The sequence below is a fragment of the Ornithodoros turicata genome, chromosome 1, assembly GCF_037126465.1.
Source record: "Ornithodoros turicata isolate Travis chromosome 1, ASM3712646v1, whole genome shotgun sequence".
Taxonomy (NCBI): Eukaryota; Metazoa; Arthropoda; class Arachnida; order Ixodida; family Argasidae; genus Ornithodoros; species Ornithodoros turicata.
Genome location: NC_088201.1, coordinates 70,413,475 through 70,431,531, shown reverse-complemented (window position 1 = coordinate 70,431,531; position 18,057 = coordinate 70,413,475). Strand labels below are relative to the sequence as shown.

General features: G+C 45.4%; 1 long non-coding RNA gene across 1 annotated transcript; it reads right to left on the bottom strand.

Annotated features, from left to right (window-relative positions):
- Positions 1-538: 538 nt before the first annotated feature.
- LOC135378387 (uncharacterized) lies at positions 539-7,395 on the bottom strand. The gene is made up of 4 exons (XR_010418344.1): positions 6,698-7,395; positions 1,497-1,550; positions 1,365-1,425; positions 539-1,293 (listed from the first exon to the last, which is right to left on the bottom strand). It is a non-coding gene; the product is annotated as an uncharacterized LOC135378387 (long non-coding RNA).
- Between the last annotated feature and the right edge of the window lie 10,662 nt (positions 7,396-18,057).

The window sequence follows — 18,057 nt, the reverse complement described above, 5'->3', positions numbered from 1 at the left end:
ACAAGACAGCCTACAATCTTCGAACTTAGAGCTCCGCCTAAAAATAAATTATTCGAGATAGTACCAATTACTCACACTTAATTTGTCTCAAGGAAAAGATACATGTGAACAAAGCATACTACTTTCCGAACATTCAACAACTGTTTTTGATATACGACACTTATCGCCTTTTCTTGTTACATTCCTCGTTCCATCATATGTAGCTGAGACATACTGTACATCACAAAATATTTCGATTTTTTCCTCGCATAATAGAGTTTCAAGGAACAACGTTTCAAGTCAGATCACAAGGAAATGTTGTGTGCAGTACTTCAATTGGATAAACTATGCTCCAGAAAATATCACAGTATAACTTCCCTATGCACTTTTGGCAAGCAGATCTACTCGGCTAAAAACTATCACATTGCACCTCGCCTGCATAAATGTTATTTTCAATAGAGATCTCTAGCAAAGAAAAAAATCGTGCTACAGTGGATGTAGTACTCAAGAACAACAACTTGATTACCTGCAATTAATTTATTACAACTGTATTAGTAACTACTTTATTATTACGAATTTATTATTACTGTAGTACTCAAGTAAGTATTGCATACAACTGCGGATATTAAACCCCACGAGAGAAAACAGGATTACAGGAGGCAAATAATCCACCCACACATTTATACACTGGATGAACCTTCGAGCGGGCAACATTCTAGTGGTTTGAGCATGCATGAGAGCACGACAAGACAGTTTCAAGGCTGCAAATGGATGATTTGAGTGTTATAAGCACTTTAGTATGCAGAGCAAAGCACATACGAATGACAATCTTTCCCCAGATTGAGGGTGCTGCAGTTCCTTTTTTTTCCCTTGACGACCCTTGTAACTGAGGTTCTGTGCCACATCATCTGACATCAGTTGACATAGGATCAGTCTAGTGGCGTCCCTTTCGTCACTGCCCCCGCATCTCAGAAGAACGTGCTCCCGCAACGTTAAGAGAAGCCATGAGTTACTCAACTGACGAAAACAGAACTTTACGCACAACCTTATCCCAAATACATGTAGACAATGCGCGTGGAGTATGAGTGGGATTGTGCAGAACGTATCAATTATAGCCCTTGTGATGGTAAAGAGAGACATCGAATCGCAGAAGCTCTTGACAATATTAGAATGGCTCCCTCAAGATGTCATTTTCTGCAGGCCCTTCCGTTGGTGCCGTTGTTAACTTGGCCAATATGAGGTCAAGCCGCGCGGTGTGGTGCTCCTGAATAAGCTTCGTGGTATGCATCATTCTGAGCACTTGAGCTGTAAAGGCTAAAGTAAAGAGATATAAATTGCTTTGTGCCCTTTCGCTGGAAGCAACGAAGCAAAGTGGAGGTATTTACTTCCGATGTGGGGAGATCGCCTGAGACGGACCTCGAGAAGCACCTATTAACACCCTAAGACCTAGAAGAAGAAATAACGTACAAGAGATGCAATCTGCCACAAAATCAAGGAAAACGTTGAAAGCTACATACCTGTGACCGATGTGCCAAGCATCTGCTTCGCTGACGTGCGCAAGACGTTGGCATCTAAACAGGAGATGATCAATCAATCAATTTATTTACTCCCAAGAGTCCCTCGGGAGGGCGTTACATGGGAGGAGTGGGTTACAGGAAATAAAAAAAAAAGCGACGAGGATAATTTTAAACAACACAATAACAACAACAACAACAACGAAGAAAAAAAAAACTGAGCATAAAAGGTTATCCACGGACGTTATACATTACTAACAGACACGCGAAAGCTAGATGGGTCAGGTGTGGTGACGATACGAGATGGGAGGTTATTCCACTCTATGATGGTTTTAGGAAAAAATGAATTCGAAAACGTGGAAGTGTTACGTTTGACACGTGCTACTTTGAGTTGATGGTCGATACGTGAAGATATTCTATGAGCAGGAATGATGTAGGGTGACCGTATTGCAGGAGAGTGATAGAATTTATGAAATAATGATAAACGCGAAACCTTTCTACGAATGCACAGTTGAGCGAGATCGATGCGTTCCTTGAGAGAGGAGATGCTCGCATAAAGTGAGTAGTTATTGGTGATGAATCTGGCTGCGCGATTTTGGACGGCTTCAAGATCATGGATGAGGTAGGCAGTGGACGGGTCCCGTACGGCAGAGGCGTACTCTAGCTGAGGCCTGACCAGTGTTATGTAGGCCAAGCGTTTGACTTGAGGAGGAGCAGTAGAAAGATGCCGTTTTAGATACCCTAGAGTGCGGTTAGCCTTTTTCACAATGGAGGTTATGTGCGTGTTCCAGGAAAGGCTACTTTGTAGATGAACACCCAGGTATTTGAAGGACGTGGAAGATGGAACTGAAGAACCGCAAAGGGAGTATGAGTGTAAGTACTTAGGTGTTGTTCTGCAGAATGGAACATAACAACACTTGTCAATATTAAGCGGCATGAGCCATTTCGTACACCATTTATCGAGTGAAGACAAGTCTTCACAGAGAATGCGGTGATCCTCTGTTGAAGAAATGCGATAAATGACACAATCGTCAGCGAATAGCCGAATGGATGACTGAATTGACAAGGGACTGAACAACTGATTGACAAGAGGACTGAATTGTTGAAGAAATGCGATAAATGACACAATCGTCAGCGAATAGCCGAATGGATGACTGAATTGACAAGGGGAGATCGTTGATGAATATTAAGAACAAAAGGGGCCCTAGGACAGTGCCCTGAGGCACGCCTGATGATACAGGTTGAGATTCCGAGAAGGTACTGTTAACAAACACTGACTGGGATCGGGATGTTAAAAAGGAAGAAATCCAAGATAGCGTTGTAGGATCAATGTTTGTACTGCGTAGCTTGGACATTAGACGCCCGTGCGGAACACGGTCAAAAGCGCGGGAGAAATCTAAGAATATTACGTCGGTTTGAAATCTGTTATCAAGGTTGGTATGGAGATCATGGATGAAGGAGGCCAATTGAGTTTCGCAAGAAAAGCTTTTGCGAAAACCGTGTTGGTACGCAGAGATGAGTTAATTGTTTTCAAGAAATGATATTATGTTTGAGTGGATGACGTGCTCAAGAATTTTGGATGGGACGCTGGTTAAAGCAATTGGGCGGTAGTTAGCTGCGGAATGCTTATCAGCCTTTTTGTGAATGGGGATGACTTTACCCACACGCCAATCATCCGGAACCGCAGCCTGTGACAGCGATTGACGAAAGATAGCTGTCAGATAAGAGGCAGAAACCAATTTAGTGCCTTTTAAAATTTTTGAATTGGTACCGTCGAAACCACACGATGAAGAGATTGGGAGCGAATCAATGAGCCTTAGAATTCCGCTTTCAGTTATGACGATAGGGTTCATGTGAGGGCAAGAAGCTGATGGGCATTCGGGAATATCGCTCAAATCTTCAGCAGTGAAGGCAGCAGTGAAGGCACCAGCGAAAGTGATGCTGAGCAGTTCGGCGCATTGGTCAGGTGGTATTGGATCTCCGTTGTCCTGCAGTGATATTGTACCAGTGGTTTGCGATGGGTTAATCGCGGACCAGAATTTTTTAGGGTTCTGGACATGGATGTTGGAAATGCCCTGAGTAAATAACTTTCTTTTTGCGTCTTTGATTGCTTTTTTGTGCAACAGAGCGGACGACCGATATCTGCTCCACAGCACGGCGGAATTCCTTGCTCTGGCTCTTCTGAATAAATCCTTTTTCTTGTTTAGTAATGACTTGATGGATTTGCTGTACCACGGAGCATGAGATGAAGCAGTGATGGTCATGGATGGCACATGCTTGGTCACAAGGGAACACAATAGAGATTTGTAGAAAGCCAGTTATCTTGGACGGTACGATGTGGCATGTTTGATAAAAATGAATCGAGTGACAAGGAAAGAGCCTCGTTAATGGCAGTGAAGTTCGCTCGGCCGTACAGTCGAATAAGCTTTTTCGTGGTATGACACTTTGCGGTACCAAGATGCAGACTAAAATGGATGACAGTATGATCACTGATTCCAGGCATATATGTAAAGGTACCAAATACATCAGGCACTGGTGAGAGTACAAGGTCTAAAACACTTGCCGTATTTTCGGTTACACGAGTGGGGGTTAACACCATTTGGTGGAGATGAAAATCTAGGCAGAGGTTAAAAAAATCTTTGGTAAGCGAGGAACAACCGGGGATGATACATGGTTTGTTCCAGTCGATACCAGTGATATTGAAGTCGCCAAGAAGTATTGTTTTATAATTAGGAAAACGTACAATAATGTCCGACATTACAATGGTTAGTTCTTTCACGAAATCAGATACATAGTCTGGCGGTCGGTAACACACGCCTAATAACAAGTTAAAGGATCTACATTGAATGCATACCCAGACAATTTCCAGTAGCGAGGAAACGGGAACAAGGTGTGACAAAAGATTATTTTTTACAGCGATGATTACGCCTCCACCTCTCCTCCCCTCCCTGTCCTTGCGGTAGTATTTGAAGTCAGTAAAGGACGGCATTATCTCCGAATCGCTTATGTCGCTATTCAACCACGTTTCTGTGAGAACGACAATGTCGGAACAACTCGATGAAACAAGGTACTCGAGGCGATCACGTTTATTTAATACACTGCGGGTATTTGTGTAGAGCACGGAGGGGAGAGGAGGTATGGGCGCTGAAGAAGGTCGGGGAGCACTGAGCTATCTGTTACTATTACACTCTACAACGTTCCCGTGTGCGGCGTCATACTCGTAGGCCTTCCCATCGATAATAGCTTTATCGAAACGAATTTTAAATGGCTTTGCTTGAGTTTTGGCATACTGTATGAGGTGCTTGCGAGCAGTTCGGACGCTCAACGAGTAGTCGCCGCTCACCGAGTACTGACTGTTCCTAAAAATGTGCCCAAGGGCCAGTACATCTTCCTTCTTTTTATAGGAAAGGAACTTTACGATTATTGGGCGGTTTTTGCCGGGGCGGTATGTACCCAAGCGGTGCGCGCGTTCAATGTCCTCCGGCCCAATAGTTTTATCGAGATTGTGCTTACAGAGGTCAATGATGCGTGCCTCTGACTGCGCCCAAGTTTCATTGGGTTCGTCTGGGACACCGTGGAACACTAGACTGGAACGTCGCATTCTGTTCTCCAAGGCATCAACCTGGGTTCTGAGGACATCAACCCCTTCTGACACAGTTTTCGAAGTTTCCATCAATGTGTTTACTGAGTCCTGGACGTTTCCCAGTGATGCCACCTTCGATTCGATAGAGTGTACCCTACTAGTTAATGCTGATGACATTTTTTACGTCAAACCACATGATTGTTTCATGAGTACAGAGAGTTAGATATGTGTTTACAGATTTGAAAATATGCGCAACATGAATGGAATGGAAAAAAAAGAAAAAAATGGAGATGTGGGCACTCGTTAAGAGCACCAGCTACTCACGCACAATATCTGGGAGAAAGAAAAGGAAAAAAAATAATGACAGAGGGAATCGTATGCTTGGTATAGTACGCGTTCCTTTTTCTTTTTTTTTTCTTCTTCTTCTTATGACTACGGAATTATTATATGCAATGCAGGAAACTGTGCAACTGTGCAACTCCCCATCTCATCATCGTATCTCTATCTATTTGTTTGTTTGTTTGTTTGTTTGTTTGTTTGTTTGTGTGTGTGTGTGTGTGTGTGTGTGCGTGTGCGTGTGCGTGTGCGTGTGTGTGTGTGTGTGTGTGTGTGTGTATGCAACCTACAGGAAACTGTTCCTACCATGTGCAGGATATTCACTGCAGCAGTACGGGGGTGAGGCTTGGTGATTTCTGCTTTGGATACGCACAGCTGAAACGGTTTTCTTTGCAGTTAGTTCACCATACAACAGTCAACGCATCACACTATTGTTTGGGAGCATCTGTATTGGTATACCATACTTTGAAGTTTGTGCGTCTGGTCAGTGGCGTCGGAACTATTTTTCCACTGGGGGAGCGGAAAAAAATGCTACCATCACCAATTGTTTTCCTTGAGGGGTCATGCAGGCAATACAGGGGTGGTACACAAATTGCAAACGTGCTCCAGGCAAATTACGACATGCGCATACTTGTACAGCAGACCTAAACTAACATTGCCGAAGTAATGTGTATGAATATGTCAGTGAGAAGATATAATTACAAACATAATTTACATATCTGGGGGAGCCGTGCTACCTCATCTGTAAATGAGGGGGAGCCGTCGCTCCCCCTGCTCCTCCTGTTCCGGCGCACCTGCGTCTGGTTGCCTTATTGGCTGGGACTGAAACAGCTCGGCCGACTGCCTCACTCGTGAGAGTAGACGCTCATCCATTTCCCTCGTCTGCCACTGTATCGTTGTATACTTGGCGGACTGTGTGGGACTCTGTGTGACAATATCGAAAAGTCATATGAAGTGCATAAAGTGTCAAAGTCATCCAGCGGATCTGAAATGTGGGTTGGATTGATTTGCCGACCAGGCTGAAAGCATGTTTAAAAGCGTTTTGTATGGCTGGAAATACATAATTCTGCGTACCCCGGTGGGACAGCGTGACAGCATTTCTCCTATTTTCAACAAAGAGTGATCGTGCTATGTAACAGTGTCTCACTTGACATACAAGGGCCAGGTCTTTCAGTGCAGGGAAACAGTCATGCTCCAGAAGTTCGCGTGACAGAATTTTCTACAAACAACAGTGTACTGATTCAACGCTTCGCAAATTGTGGTAATAAAGATTACATTAATTTACCTTGAACGTTGGTCATGTCCATGTATGCCAGTGGAGAGCATCCTTCATAACTGCACTCTGACTGAACATCTGTACATGCGTCCGTGCACTTTAGTCATCGGCACTTTGCGATCGGTAACGCCTGTTCCGTCGAAGCGTTGCTCAAATGAGCTGAGCCGTATGTGAACCTCGCTGGTGTAACACATGTATTTCGCCTTCTGTATCTTCATCGGAAGCGTCTTGATAAATGTCCCTGACATGCGAACCACTTGTGTGAGAACGGCCGCGTATTATGAGATCATGCCGCGTATTAGCGCACTCACCAGATAACATCACATCTTCTCTGTTTACAAGTTTGATGTTATCCGGTGAGTGCACTAATATGCTGCATGACCGAGCTCGCCGATACACCATGCCGACCTTCACATGAGTTCGTAGCAGGGCGCCTTATCAGATGATTGTGATCGTGAGTTTCGAAGGCCCGAAACGCCGAGCTACGCTGTTCACCTTTCGCCACACGTTTCACGAGACGACATCAAACTCTTCCTCACTTTCCAGCAAACACACATGATTCCCAGATCATCCCGTTTTCATCTCACGGCCTCATCGGGATAAGTTGATCCATGCGTCGTCCCCCGGATCTCCGGGAGCGAGCAGTAGGAAATCGTCCGATACTCATCCCTGTGAGGGCTGCCTGCGAGAATGCAGACGCCGTGAACCCTCCGCGCCTCCAACTGCGCTTGCGCGGTACGCAACTGCAGCTGCATTCCGTAACGTTACTACGTGAGCCTTAATAAGATCGTTACCGAACACGATGTAAAATTTATCAATTTCATTCTTCATGTTTTCGCATAGCAACATCCACTATTTTGTAATTTTAATAAACATACGCGACTTGCGATGCTTCTAGGAGACCAGTGAGAGCGAGGTTCAAACGTTCAAACCGTTAGCAAGCCCATCCGGGTTGCAAGCTGGAGGTGTTGTGGTGTGATGTTACAATTGCGAGCGAGTTTGGAAGTCCATCATTTCCCACTGTGCGGAGCTAAGATGGCTACTAGTGGCAAATGTTCACTTGTTTGGCTGATTGTGAGTGTAGCTGGGAGAAAAGACTCCACTCTGGAACCAGACTGTACGCTGAGGTGCCAAAAAATGTGGATGTCATCACGCACACTTCGACGAAATGTCAGTGTCCGGGTGTGTGAGAGCCTGCAAGCAATACGTTCCGTAAGGTAGAGCGGCGAAACTAACAATGTGACTGCAACGAGGGTAGGCGGCACCCTCAGTCAGGTCAAGATGATACGAGTAACAGCGGTCCATTGCTCTTGGAACACCCCCAAGAACACACATGGTCCTCAGGATGTCCCCACAGTGTCATCATGTCCTCGTCCTTCGAAGTGTACCCCGATAACGTGCTGAGGATAACACTCGCGGACTGTCCGTGAAGAGTCATTCAGGTACGTCCTGTGCCCGTCCCTGCGGGTAGCTAGGGGGACGAGAAATATTATTTTGTTTAGTTTACCTGCTCAGACTACCTAAACACATTTGTTTTGTTTTTGGGCCGATCCTGGGACCTGACTGACATTTTTCTTAAAGGGACTCTGACCAGAAGTTCGACAAATATTTCGTTTGCATCTATTACGAAGGTATAATATGCCTCCAAGCCACACGCGAAATATTTTGGCTGTGCGCGGAGGCAAAGTTTGCCAAACAGGGAGCTCAAAACCGGCTTCGCTTTTCCCCCTCAACTCGCGCAATCGGGGCCGAAATCTAGCCTCTTTGCACTGGACATCCGCCAATTTCCGTGTGTGTGACGAAGTCACGAGGGCCACGTTTCATTGGGCGCCCGGACCGGAAGTTCTGTTGTTAGTGAGTTTGTGAGAGCGCCGGCATCCGTCCGGAAAGCGATCTTCAATATGGACGTCGAAGGCAGAAATGCGGAGACTTCGAGCCCGGAACTTCTTTCTGACCTTTCTGCGATCGAGACATCGAGAAGAAAATTCTGCGTGCTGAACAGCTCGGTAGGCTTTCGAAACGTCGCCGATGCCGCGAATGCGAGACGAAGTTAGAGCTCTACGAACATCAGTTACAGATGAAGCAAACAGCATGAGTCGACTGTCTTCAGGTAAGCGATGAGCTTTTTAACGCACACTGTGATCGAACATGTAAACGTTCTCAGAAATTTCGTGTTCTGATATCTAATGCGCACTTGCTGTTCATGGTGCCGGTGTGGCTGGTGTGTCATAATGCCGAAGGAGATCGAATGCTTGTGCTGCAAGGAGCTCGAAAACACTGCCGAATGACTGCAGTATGAGTGCATTACAACCCACAAAGATTTCCAACTTCTATTCTTCAATATGACTGTCCTGAAGGTCGCATATTGAACTCCGTGGGCAGCGCGAACCTATGAGCGACTGTATTCACAAGTAAGTCACATGTGTCCTTGTCGAACGATGTTAAAATTTGGGCGCCCAAAACTGGTTTGGTCCTGCAATAGAGTCGTTAAAAACTCCAGTACAGGGCGCAGCACATAAAAAGGCTATACAGTACACGACTCTGAACTGGAGAAAACCAATATAGGCAGTTTTGTAATTGTCAGTGTGCTGTGTCCTGAGTCACGTTTTTATGTATTGCCCTGTGCATACGGTTTTAGCGTAGGTTTTTAGCGATATTGAGTGTTCTTGATTGTCGATTCAGTGAAAAGCAAAACAATTTTGGGTTCTAAAAGAACACAGCATGTGTAGTAATGTACAAGGTGTGGGCAGGTAAACTGCAGTTACTCTCAGGTACATGTAGAAATGACAATGCACACACACTGTACTGTAACCGGTTACCTATTTGCCTAAACTATATTTTATGTACATCTGTGTAGACGATGCAGATACACTGCGTATCGCCAGTTTGCAAGGTGAGTATGGCACAAGCTTGGAAAAAACAAGATCATGGTCATCCCAGCCTGTGCAGTGAAGAGGGTCTGGCAAGCCTTTCCCACAGAAAATGCCACAGGCTTCAAGTACCCAAGATCCTAACTGGGGGTACCTCTTCGCACAGCTCGTCTATCACATTTAAAATAATTCAGCATCTGTATTTAGGATGATCTATAGCTCTCAGGATGATGCATGGTTCATGAGTTCAACATGTTGTGTTGAAACACAACACTAGTCCTTTTTAATGAGTCTTGCGGAACGATAGATGAGCACTCCTTTCGTGACATTGTGTACCATTGCTACAGTGAACAATTTCTTGAGCAAGACTGATGAACGAACAAAAAATAGAGTCTTGTCTTCCAAATATGTATGTTCCTTGTAACTTCCGTATTTGTTAAGTGACCCATGTTGATGTCCCCCCTCATGTAATGCCTGCAATGGCCTTTGAGACATATTCATAAATAAATAAATATCAAAACCGGAAAAAGATGTAACACGTATCCTCTCTTTGTGTGAATGATACATAGACATTCTCAGAAGATTTGTACATAGTCACACTTTGCCTCATTTTGCATAAAGCCTAGTTCCACCTCTTACATCATCTCCACAATCTCCAAAGCAGTACAAGGCTAAAGTAATCAGCTACTACATAAAAAGAAGGAGGGGAGGAAAACAAATGCTGGCACATTTAAAATTCGAAGAAACCTTGGTACTTTCACGGGGCTACTCACGGCTCAGTGCTGGATCAGATCCCGATGGAAAACAGCTTTTCTGAGCCTCAGTGATTGATTCCCTTGATTGCACTGACTGTGAGGCACATCTCATTGGCTTGGTGGCAAGTGGGCTTGCGTCTGATAGTAAGATTTGGAAGAAAGGGAGCAAGGAACATCTCTCTATGGTCTTAAGAAGGATATCAACGTTACCTGTCAAGGTACAGCATTTCATGTTGCTTTCAGTAAGTACAACACTCCTCATAGCATATACCATTCGTGTTGGGAAAGCATGCTGAAGTTAGCTCAGGCAGTGCATCCAGAACTGTGAATCGGGTTCATAGGGAGCACCTGGTGAGAGGGACAGCAACAGTGTCCAGTAAAGACTCTCCAGGAATTTTGTGCAGGTTTGGGGGTCACACCTTTTAATAGTGTTGATGGAAAGCAGGGTGTGTGAAACACTGACTTCTGGTAGATGAATTCTTGTTATTTATAACCAGGTACCCATGTTCTAGTAATCTAGAAAAAGCCTTGGCTCTCTTAGAGGAAATTGCTAATGAATCTGAGTGTCTTTTGTCGAAACAGGTTGTAACTGCCTTTCTATCCACCCTTCTTAGTTGCCCTAGCAAAAGCAAATATGTAATGCTGTACACCATATCTGATGCTAGCACACTAATTGCTTTGAGTGTTCTCAGGCTTCTGAAATGGAGCTACCTCGTACATACGCTGTGCCATGTCAGCAAGAACATAAATCAGACTGCCTTTACTTTTTAAATTGGCCCTTCAGTGCTTCATGTGACTGCTAGAATGGCACCCCCAAAACAATAGGCAACAAGAATGATTTCTGCAATGTATTGAGCTTTGTAAAACAACTTTATTTGAAAATATATTCCAAAAGCCGGGTGACAACCTCATAATGTAGCGTCCTTTACTGCAAACACCGCTGAACACAACGAATAAAAACAGAGCGTAAACGTTTTGTCGCCTATCCGGGTGGCATCATCAGTACAACAGAGGCCAAAGATGAGCACATCAGCCTATCTAAGAGGGAATCTTACACATCCGATAGGGGGCCACGGTATGTATTACAGGCTGAAGCATCACGCCTGATAAAGCAGGATTCTAAGAACTTTCTAGGGTTCCATCGCTAGTCATGAGCAAAGGTTACTGCACCATCAAAATATATGTCCCTTAGGACAGCAGTGGTAGACTGATTCGGTCCTGTTTAGTTAAGCTAAGCATTAGTAGCCCTGGCAACTGGCTCTTTTAGTCTTGTCCCACGTCTTTTGTCTATCTCGCCAATGTAGGTTGCATCAGATTCTATGCACTCAACTTGATATGCACAGTCAAAATGCCTGATGGGCACAGTGCCCTCCAAATAGCGTATGAAATATATTGGATGAAAGGAATGCGGACCAACGATTTGACTCCTTTGATGTTGTTTTTGATTGTTCTCTGTTGGAGGGATGATGCCACCTGGATAGGCAATGAAACGTTTACTCTCTTTATTCTTAATTGTTGTGTTAAGCCAGTGTTCTGAGTAAAGCATTTTACATTATGAACTTTGTTTGAATGATGATTAGTGGCGAGCTTCATACCCTGGGCCACTACTCTAACAATTGCTTGTGGTAGTGTGGCGAAATGGAATAACGAGCCTTGTAGACAATTTACTTGGCAATATATTTATTTCTCTCTCATAGATTGAAGAACCCAGTGTGGTGTTACATAACGGAGGGGCACGTAATTATACAAGACCGATCACCAAAAGGCCTTGCTTTTGACTAGATTAAAATGTGAAGCGATTGTAATATAACAAATGCTGCATGGTGGCGATATGATAGGTTCTCCTCACGAGTTGTCGCCACAGTTACGGTTAGTTGAGAAACTGCATATCCAGGTAGCAGGATCAAATTTTAATTAGGCTACTTTGGCCAACACGCGAGCGTAGAGCACAGTGTCAAAAGCCCTTACAAAATAAAAAGAATACTACATCTACATGGACCCAGAAATCAAGACAGTTTGAAATGCTGTGAACGAATTCCACTACGTTAGTTTTGCCTGAATACCCTTTTCTAAAGCCATGCTGGAATTTAAAAAAAGAAATTGGCAGAGTCAACTTAGTTGACAACGTGGTAGTACATGATGTGCTCCATTAGTTTACAGGGAACTCTAAAAAGTGGAGCTGGTTAATAGATAGAAGGAGCATAGTTGTCACCTCTTCTGAAGACAGGAATAAGCTTGAGACCTATGTCCTCGACTCGCACACATACTAAGAACCTTTGACACAGATTAACGTATCTTCATTCCAGCTCTTTCACTTTCAGATGTTCATCTCTGTTGAGTGGTGTCATTCTTGTAATACAGATTGGAATTGAAATGCAGGTGCATAAGGGATGCTCTGAAAGAAAAGTGTTTGGTTTTAGTCCTCTTAATGTTTCTGAAAACGAAAACAAACTTCACGGTGACTATTCTTCTGAAATGAGCAATTCCAGGATGACAGCAAAAAAATATATCTTGCCATATCATTATATCCGCCTGGCACTTCAATTGAATAATGGCAGTTGAAGATGACGATGATTCAATTTAATGACGCATAAGCAACTCGGGCTATAGTGTGCCAAAACCATGGTAAAACTGTGTCTTGTTAAATATCAGACGATTATACTAAAATAATATACTTTGTTGGTTGGTAAATTGAGATATAGACAAAAACATGATATGATAAAAATAAGCAATTGAAGAAAAGGCAATTGTTGGCTTTGTGTGACTGACGTCGAGTTTGCCACACTACGTGTTGAATAATAATGTACGCTGATACGCTGTAGCATATAAAGTACAATCATACACACGCTCAATATGTGGTGGATATGTGAAACCAATATACACATACTTACATTTCAAACTTTCTTGAAAAAGGCAGTCCAAGTCTGTCGGATTTGCCAGACTCTACACAAAGCCAGTAAGCATAGTGTGGAATGACTGATTCATCTTTCGAAGGCAGAGGTGCAGCTACCACGACGCTTCGTCATCTCAATGCTTCGGAGCGGCATAGCCTAGTAAGAAGCCATCAGAAGGATCTCATAACGATAACTTGGTCGAAAAAGTGGAGGGTTCTGTGGGATATGTAAGAAAGCATAGCGTTACACAACAGCTACGAGAATGATCGACTGCACCTGCATGGTTTTCAGTACGTAGACTTGGAACTGAAAAATAAATGTGCTAACCTTGTTGATACTACTTTTCCGTCAGGACCACACGAGAGCACATTTGGTTTCTTTAGTTGAAGGTATCATCAGGTCCCCATGCTCCTTTGAGATGCAGCAGACAGAAGTTCGCTGAGGCGAGTGACTGCCGTTGCGGTTCATCGCTTCGCAGCAGATCAAGAACAGTACACCGCAACGATAGGTGAAACGTTCAGAATATGGTGACCAACTCCAACACCAACCCAATGACCCGAACAAAGAGGATGAACCGGGAGTCACACAAGTTCGCAGTTCGCAAGCTCGGCATACGGCATCCATTACAGCTGACCGGATACGGAAGCATATATCGAACGCCGTGTACAGATTGAAAAGAAAATCGTAGAAACTGTTGCAGGTGATAAATGCAGGGTATATTTTTCTTTTTGAGGCTCTGTAACAAAAACATATTAACGTAGAAATGCCATTTCATGAAGGAAATTGACAGATATTGCGTGACCACGTGACGCGTTTGAGCCAATTGTGGGTGTTGCGAGTGGCCCCCGTGTTGACGTCATCTTGATGGTGGACCGGGGTGGATATTCTATATAAACGTATGTTTTCTCGGTTTGACGCTAGGCGTGCTGCACTCGGATGAAGTCGAATGTTTAAAATTCGAGTTTAGAGAAACCGTGGGGTTTTAATGCGTGAATTTTCGCATGGAGAGTCCTTGTTGGGTGCTTTATCGACTACAGGTACGAAAGAGCTCCCACAGTTTCTGGTCAGAGTCCCTTTAAATAGAGGGTGGCCCAGCGTAAAATTTCCTGCCGCCAAAAGGAATTACTGTCTATGACACATGAAGGATTTCTCGTGGAAAGAACGGAAACGCGCGATTCTGTCGCACTGCTTTTGACTTGCAAAGTTCCTACCTGAATGTCTCAAACCAACGTGAGTAAGAAACATAGACTTTGGAATGAGGCAAACCTAATATTTCAATCGATTCCTCACTTTGAGTATTTTTTCTTTGCGTAATCGAGAAAAACATGGAGTGCTCACCTTTCGTTTTGCGTATCAGGCAAGCAGGACCCCCGTATTTACGGAGGGACGCGTTATAAGCAAAAAATGGTATCTGTTTTAGCTTCGGAAGAGAATTCCAGTACCTTTCGGAGTGTCTTTTGACCAGAATAAGGCATTTGACAGGGTGCATCATGGGTATATGTTCCGTGTGCTGGAGGTGGCTGGCTTTCCTCCCGTAGTGGTGGGCTGGATTAAGGCCCTATACAGAGATTCCTCTGCCGTGGTTGGCGTGAACGGGGGCGTCTCCGGTAGGTTCCCCATCATGACCGGTGTGCGGCAAGGCTGTCCTTTGTCCCCGGCGTTGTATGCCATGGTGTTTAGTCCTCTCCTAGAAACCTTAGCAACCGGCCTTCGACCTGTTATGTTTCCGTTGCCAGGCTCGTGGAACCTCCCTCTTTTCGCGTATGCGGACGACCTCTCCTTAATCCTCAGTAACGAGGACTCGATAGGTCGTGTTCTCGTTATTTTGGAGAGATACGGTCGAGTATCGAATGCGCGAATCAACAGAGAAAAAAAGCGCTGCGCTGTTCATTAATGTCACTCCCTCCTGTCCGTCTCCATTCGGGATCCCTGTTAGGAATGAGGTGCGGATTCTCGGTATTCACTATAACAGGACTGGGGTCTGTTCTCTTTCTTGGTTGCGTGTTCACGAGCGCAGCGTCTCGGTTCTCACGGATTTAAGGGGCCTAGTGCTCCCTATCACCTGTAGAGCTCGCCTGGCTGCGTCGTGGTTCCTGAGCAAATACTGGTATCACGGGACAGTTTGCCTTCCTCCTCGTCAGGTTTTCCTTGCAGCAACTCGTACGGCCTTTCGGTTCATCTGGGGCAACGGAGCTGAGTGGGTATCCCGTGCACGTATGTACCAGCCGAGAGAGGTTGGCGGTTTGCGGGTTCCGCACGTAAAAATCAAGTGTCTTGCGCTCGGGATAAAGGCAATTTTCGACGGCCTTAGTGACCCTGGCCACCCCGCCCACGATCTTCTGTAATACTGCTTAGGTCCAGACGTACGTCTGTTTCGCCCGCTTGTGCAGAATAGACCGCGCTCTGAGTTTGTGGCCTCGCACTTGAGAGAGTACGTTTTGAACATCCGTCGCCTACGCGCATCATTCCCGTCGGAGGATTTCTTTGTCTGGTCCGTCAAGCAGTTTTATGCCGCTCTTCTGGAGCTCCTTCCGACGGCGAGCTCTGCTGTGCCTCGCCCGATCGCGTGGCTTCATATTACGGCCGGCTGGTTGGATGCGCGCCGTGCAAGCTTGCAGTGGCGTCTTGCGCACGACGTTTTACCTCTCAGGGACAGGTTGTCCCGCTTTGGTTTGACCAGGCCTTTTTGCCCTTTCTGCCCTTCCTTTGAAACGTCGGAGCACGCTTTTCGCAACTGTCTACTCCCCGATTTTTTGTGGCACAAGGCTGAGGTGCTTTACGGCATTCCGTTCATTCGGTGGAGCACGGTCCAGTTACTGAGCTCGCTCCCAGTTCCGGTCTGCGATAGACGCCAGTTTGTACTCCTGGCGGTAGAAATAAACTACCAGGTCTGGATAGCACGCTGCATAGCTGTGCACGGTGGCCGTGCTCGCACCGCCGTTGAGGTACTGAACAGGGTCAGAGCGGGCATCCGTAGAGTGTTATACAGGGAGAGAGCAGTACTTGGGGCCGTCCAGTTTGGTAGGCGGTGGCAAACATCAGCGACCCTCTTCGAAGAAAGCAATGGTAGGTATGTCATCCGCTTCTAATATCCTTCGTGCTGCTGTCCCACGAGCAACTCTCCGTGAGTTTTGGTTTGTTGCGGGGTGGCATCTAGCACGTACATCAATCCCAGACCTGCCGTGAGCTCGTCTTTGGGTGTTGGCGTTGCGATGGTGGTAGACTAGTGCGTTTGTTGCGTTAAAGGGAGCCAGCCAATATGGCTGGTCTTCCACGATGATGCCAATACATATATCGGAGTGGGTTTCTGAGCGGGCAAGCTTAAGGCTTGTCCCACCCATACGAGGATTTCTCAGACTTAGTGTCCTTCACAAGAGTCTGTTTCTCACTGGAACAACAAAAACGCTCCCTTAACTTTGGTGTCATTGCACTTTGGTGTAACTTCTGTAAGCACTTGGCGGATGTGCGTGCCAGAAAAAGCAAAATAAAACAAATCAAAGCAGAGGATTGACGGAAACATTGTTCTTCATGTGTACTTAAACTGTCCTAAATTGGTCCCTGAGGATGGGCAAGGGACAGCCTCGGGGACGTCATCTCATATGCCAAAGTGGCAGTTTTATGACATTCTGAGGATCAGATTTTGACATCCTAGGGATGGCATACCTGTCCCCATCTGACAACCTTAGGATAGCCCTGGGATGACAGTGCGTTCTTGGGGACGGCGCCTTTCTATCCCGCATGCGGGATAGAAACGCGCCGTGTTCCAAGCATATTAGTGTACTCACCGGATAACATCAAACTTGTAAACAGAGCAGATGTGATGTTATCTGGTGAGTGCGCTAATACGCGGCATGATCGAGCTTACCGATACGCCATGTCGACCTTCACATGAGTGCGTAGCAGGACCCGAACTCCCGCCTTATCAGATTATTGTGATCGTGGGTTTAGAAGGCCCGAAACGCCGAGCTATAGTGGACAGTGACAATGGTGGTCCTAAGATCATTGATAGTGCTGTCGATTGCACACATGTCTCCCGCTTCTCTCATCGTTTTGGTGGGCAGATGCCGTGGAGTGACCGCCCTTTTCCCTTGCTTCGCATAAAGTGCGACAACAGCCATTCTGCTATCTTTGCGCATGCTGAACGGCATGCATTTGCATTCGCCTATCTCACACGGATCATCAGTCCATGTTCCCGTCAACCCGAACACGTGCGCCTTTGTAAGAATTGCATTACACTGAACGTCCACTCTGTATGCCCGCAAAATATGAGCGTTCGTTACGGCCATGCTCAGAGTTACGATCATGCCAGTTGCGCTTGTTTTCGTCATATTCAACCGACTCGAGAATCTTCTACTATTACAGTATCCACGAACCCTGCATCGCTAGAACGGAAGATCACCAAGACGAAGAGGAATTGTCCAAGTGATCGTATGCGGTTGCACATTCAGGATCATGGCCTCAGGAATGAGCACAGACTATTAGCAGATCAGAAATTCTCAACGATAACGCTTCGAAAAATATGATAAGTCAATCGGCACACGCCACGTTGCTGATCTTTGATTTGACAGCTTCCTTTATCGTGTCGTTTTCATAGCGTTGCCGATCGGCTAAAAGTCACGAAGGTATGCTTCTTTCGTATCCAAAATGGAGCCGTCGTTCTTCGTCTACTGCAATGCTAGTAATGCTAGTCGCATTTCATACGCGTTTGACATTGCGCCAGAGTTTTTTTCTTTGTCTTACTTACTCCCCTCCGCAATGCCTAACGGTCTTGACGGGAAGTAACATTATGGACGAAAAATAGTGCAAACGAAGACAAGGACACAGGACCATGTGCACAAGACTCAGGATAC